We start from the raw sequence: 5,796 nt of genomic DNA on the forward strand, positions 1-5,796 counted from the left end.
GTGTGAGAGGATGAATGAGCAAATGTATTTTTAGTTGCATGCTTGAGGGTAGCAGACAAGCCTGTCTGCTAGAGAACAGTAGGACCAACGTCGGAACAGGTAGCTACGCTTTCTAAAAGCAGAGAGGTTTCTATGCTTAGTATGGTCCTGTCCGTCCCTTGTCATGTTGGTATAGGAAGCTGCCTCTCTGGTCACTTCCGTTTGTATTTGGGAAGCACACTCGGTAGGAGCTCAGCAGGGCAGTCTGTCCACGGCGAGCGTCTGAAGTGGTAAGACCTCTGACTAAGCGCGTGTTAGAGCTATTTGAACTATAAGTGCCCTGACGTCATAACTGACGTGGGTGTCCGTTGACTGGAATAATGTCTTTCATGTAGAACACGATCGTATTGCCATTGTTTGACAGTTTGTTTGATATCATGAGTTAGACACATGACAGGAAAATAGCGGTTTGGTTCAAATGGCGCTGAGCACTATGGGACTTGACTTCTAAGGACATCAGTCCCCTAGAACTTACAACAACTTAAACCTAACTAACCTAAGGACATCACATACACCCATGCCCGAGGCAGTATTCGAACTTGCGACCGTAGCGGTCGCGCGGTTCCTGACTGTAGCGTCTAGAACCGCTCGGCCACACCGGCCGGCAAAATAGCGGTTTGTTGATTTAATTTTGGACATCACTGTATCTGGAGTACTTTATTATAGTGTTGAAAACTTGCTTGTAAATGTGTTATTCTATAGATAAAGATTTTTTGGAGGAATTTTTCAAGGTAATGAAATGTCTGTTTGTCAGAACTATTAACTGATGGAAATTTTTGTCCCTAGTACAGCAGTATCTCATTCTTGTGAACATTTCAGGTCAGAAATTGCACTTCATGCCACCCTACTTTCATAATGTACCTCAGTATTGAGCTTCAGTTAGTTTTCATATAACTAATGACATTAATGATTAGTATTAATTTGAGCTCTTCGTCTTCATTACGTCACAAGTAACGCAGTTGGTTGGAATGTCTGTAATTTTTGTATTGAGAGAATTTCGTAACTGTTAGTGCCTCCTTACGTTATACAGTCTTTTTTTACATTCAGATTTTAATTTTTCAAGAAATACCTTCTTTAAAGTAAAACCCTCCTCTATCATTCTTCGTAAAAATTTTAATATTTTGTCGTGTGTGCGTTGCACCTCGCGCCAAACGATGCCACTGAGTGTTTCTGACAAGCAAAACAACAAATTTTGTAATTAATTTATTTTTTTCATTTCCTGCTGCATCTGCTGATTTCTGTCTGCTTTCGAGAACGTCAGCATACCAGACACAGAACAACATGGTGAACTTAAGGTAAGTTATTTTTATTCAAGAGCAATTCTCATTTTGCATTCTCATGAGGAAACAGTTCTTAATCAGAATTATCAAGTATTGTGCTAAGCAAGCAGCTTAATTTACACTGAGCAGTGTAGGTAGTCTCAAACAATTATTTTTCTTCTGAGTAGAGCAGTATCGTATCTTTATGAACATTTCAGATCAGAAATTGCACTTCATGTCACGCAACTTTGGTAATGTACTTCAGTATTGAGTTCCAGTTAAATAGTTTTCACTGAATTTCGGTACACAATTAGTTACTTTTGGCATTTAATTAGTTTAGTTTTCATTATTTCAAATTCAGTACTTCACTAAGTTTAAAGTTTTGTATCATGAGACGGTTCGCATGCACAACACAGGGTCAAACAACAATGAGCGTTGCTCAGCAGTTGAATACGATATCTAAAGCACCAAGTTACACGAGAAGGAAGATTTTGAGAAAAAGAAAAAAAAATATTCAGCATATTCATTTATAGATAAATTTTTATAAAAAGCTTGAAACGTCTTCGTCCGAAGTAAATCGAGGGCCACGGATGTCTTTCTTCAGGGCTCCAGAATTATGAAAATCGCAATTATTAAAATCGCATTTGGAGGATATGTTAGGGCTTATCAACGAATCTTCTAGAGCAACGTCAAACCAACAGACACGGCAGCTACGGGAAACTGATGAACTTTACCTTTGATTGAAAGGGTCCGCTGATCGTTGATTTTCTGGAGACCGGCTCTACGATTTACGTACAGCGGTGCGTGGTCATTTTGCAAAAAAATGAAGTACGTCGTCAAGTATAAAAGCCGAGGAGTGTTGACGGACGGCATCATTTTGTTGCAGGATAATATTACCCACATGTTTCCAAGTCTATTTCGACCATGTTGCAGATGTTTCGCTGGGAAGTCCTTACACATCCTCTATACAGTCGCGAACTGTCGCTGTGGGACTTCCATATTCTTTGAGTCCTTTTTGGAGATACCTTATGTGCCGTCGGCAGTGTCCATGGTTCATGGGAGGGGGGGAATGGCATAGTTCCCATAAACAAGAAAACAAGAAGAAGGAAGTAGGCGTAAGCAATTTTTGTGAAGAAGTAGCCTATCACTTTTGTAAAATCTTTTGTATTCGTTTTTGTATGAACTTAGGGCGCTTTTGTTGACATTCAAAGAGTTATGAAGTTCATGTGAAACATTTTCAATGGTCTATGTCCAAAAGCTTTACGAAACAGTAGATTATTTGGTTACCATTTAAATATACTTCATAATATGATTGTGTATTGTAATAACACATTTTTCTGTGCAGTAGCGCTCTTAAGACCGACATATTTTCCTTGTATCACATTTATTGCGCCAGAAATACTGTCATTCATCAATTATAAGTGCTTATTTTCATGTAATTTAAATAACTGCCATAAATATCTTCCCTCATGCATTGCTATGAATGCATGCTAAGCGTAGCCATCGACCATACCAACACAGTGGAATCTGACAGGTAGAGTACATGCCGTTTCCGACGCAGACAGCTTAACCCAAGTCCAAAGGACTTGGAAGAGCAGTTGAACGGAATGGACAGTGTCTCTAAAGAAGGAATTAAGATGAACAAGGTTTTAAGGAAAATGGATACTCTGAAAACCAGATTCGTCAGTCTATGGAGTTTTGACCATCCTTAGAGGTGCATGAAGAAGTGCTTTGATCTCTCATTTGTTCCTTACGCTGGAGGCATATCGTTTAATATTGAAAAATTTTAAGGAGATTTAACGTCCAGTCTTGGAGAGCAGCAACTGTGATGGGCGGCGCATGGGCTGTGTACGGTATGGAGGCCTATATAGGCGGACGACTGAAAACTTGGCGTCAATTTTCAGCGGGACTCAGCAGCAGCAGCCTTCTCCTGAACATGACGAACAGTTAGATAGCTGAAATATCGAATCAAGTTGATTTTAGGATCCGGCAGCAAACCCGAGGAGACTTTCCAGGTAATAGTAGCCTTACACACTCCAGAAAATAAACTGTTTTACACGGCAGACATAAATTCGCCATTAAATTATTAAACAAGGTTATGGATGTTTTTCTTCTTCCTCAATAACTTACCAGTCGTGAAACGTCCGCTTTGAGAAATAGGTCATTCAGTTGCAAGGGCCAGCAGTGAATCTTGAATCATCATCATCGAGCAATTTTGTGCGCACACTCACAAAAAATTTAACACATTTCTTTAATTTTTTAAAAAATTGTTCACACAGCTGTCACCTGATATTCGCTGACGGAAAGAAAGTTCCAGCACCAAGAAGGAGTTGTGCGACATAAACGAAAGTTGGTAGGCTTGTTTCTACACTTGAAAGATGTCTATTCCAGTTTAGCGCCAAGCGCGTAAGAGTGGCGCAAGTAGCGTCATTATGAGGATGCAAATCCGATTTGCTTTAAATACACGATGTAACTGTCGGGAGCGTTAGTTTCCTTTGAGCCTGGGCGTGGTGATCTGATGTTAGACAACAATGCCTTTAAGGCAACAAAGACAACATTATCAACACCTCACTGAGTTTGAACAAGATCGTGTAATACTGCTAAGGGAAGCTGCATGTTCCTTCTGCAATACTGCAGAAAGAACTGGCAGGAGAAGGTACCGTCTCACGGTTACGTGGATGGTTCAAATGGCTCTGAGCACTATGGGACTCAACTGCTGAGGTCATTAGTCCCCTAGAACTTAGAACTAGTTAAACCTAACTAACCTAAGGACACCACACACATCCATGCCCGAGGCAGGATTCGAACCTGCGACCGTAGCGGTCTCGCGGTTCCAGACTGCAGCGCCAGAACCGCGCGGCCACTTCGGCCGGCACGGTTACGTGGAATTATCGTGAGGGAAGATCATCGTTTTCGGTGTATGCCTCTGGCGCATGGTACCGCATCTGCAGCATCAATGTGAGCAGCAGTTGGCAGTGTTTTCTGATGAAATCTGGTACTACCCCAGTGCCACTGACACCCGTGTGGTGGTTAGAAGGAGGCCAGTTAAGCGCCTGCAGCCAGGCTGTCGGCATGTTAGACACACTGGATCTACACCTTGAGTTATGGTCTGAGGTGCGATTTCATATGATTTTTAGCACTCCGTCCTCAGGTCACGAGTGGCCTACCGGGACCATCCTACCGCCGTGTCATCCTCAGTGGAGGATGCGGATAGGAGAGGCGTGGGGTCAGCACACTGCTCTCCCGGTCGTTATGATGGTATTCTTGACAGAAGCCGCTACTATTCGGTCGAGTAGCTCCTCAATTGGCATCACGAGGCAGAGTGAACCCCGAAAAATGGCAACAGCGCATGGCGGCCTGGATGGTCACCCATCCAAGTGCCCACCACGCCCGACAGCGCTTAACTTCGGTGATCTCACGGGAACCGGTATAGCCACTGCGGCAAGGCCGTTACCGATTTCATATGATAGCAGGAGCAATCTCGTGGTTATCCCACGCATCCTGACTGCAAATTTGTACTTAAGTCTGGCGATTCGATCTGTTGTGCTGTCACTGATGAACAGAATTCCAGGGGGTGTGTTCCAACAGGATGACGCTCGCCCACATGCCGCTGTAATAGCGAAACATGTTCTACAGAGAATCGACATGTTACCTTGGACTGCTCGATCATCAAATCCGTCTCCAATCGAGCACATATGGGACGTCATCGGACTACAACTCCTCCATCATTCGCTAACAGCACTAATCGTCCCTGTATTGACCGGCCAAGTACAACAGGCTTGGAACTCCATCCCACAACCTGACATACGGCACCTGTACAACTCAGTGCATGCAAGTTTCCATGCTCACATTCACCATTCTGGCTGTTAAATCGATTGTGAACGTGCCAACATTTCAAGTTTGCGATGGCTCATCTCGCACTTACATTAACCTGTGATCTTTGAATGGTAGTCGCTTAAATGTGTTACCTAGACAAAACGAGTAAGCAGTAAAGGAATTTGGAGTAGGTATTAAAATCCAGGGAGAAGAAATAAAAATTTTGAGGTTCGCCGATGACATTGTAATTATGTCAGAGACACCAAAGGACTTGGAAGAGCAGTTGAACGGAATGGACAGTGTCTTGAAAGGAGAATATGAGATGAACATCAACAAAAATGGTTCAAATGGCTCTGAGCACTATGGGACTTAACATCTGTGGTCATCAGTCCCCTAGAACTTAGAACTACTTAAACCTAACTAACCTAAGGACATCACACACATCCATGCCCGAGGCAGCATTCGAAGCTGCGACCGCAGCAGTCGCGCGGTTCCGGACCGAGCGCCTGAACATCAACAAAAGCAAAACGATGATAATGTAATGTAGTCGAATTAAGTCGGGTGATGCTGAGGGAATTAGATTAGGAAATGAGACACTTAAAGTAGTAAAGGAGTTTTGCTATTTGGGGAGCAAAGTAACTGATAATGGTCGAAGTAGAGAGGATATAAAATGTAGACTGGC

General features: G+C 42.8%; 1 pseudogene; it reads right to left on the bottom strand.

The window, feature by feature from the left end:
- Positions 1–4,635: 4,635 nt before the first annotated feature.
- Positions 4,636–4,753, bottom strand: LOC126196520 (5S ribosomal RNA; annotated as a pseudogene).
- Positions 4,754–5,796: the final 1,043 nt, after the last annotated feature.

This window comes from Schistocerca nitens, chromosome 7 (genome assembly GCF_023898315.1).
Source record: "Schistocerca nitens isolate TAMUIC-IGC-003100 chromosome 7, iqSchNite1.1, whole genome shotgun sequence".
NCBI lineage: Eukaryota > Metazoa > Arthropoda > Insecta > Orthoptera > Acrididae > Schistocerca > Schistocerca nitens.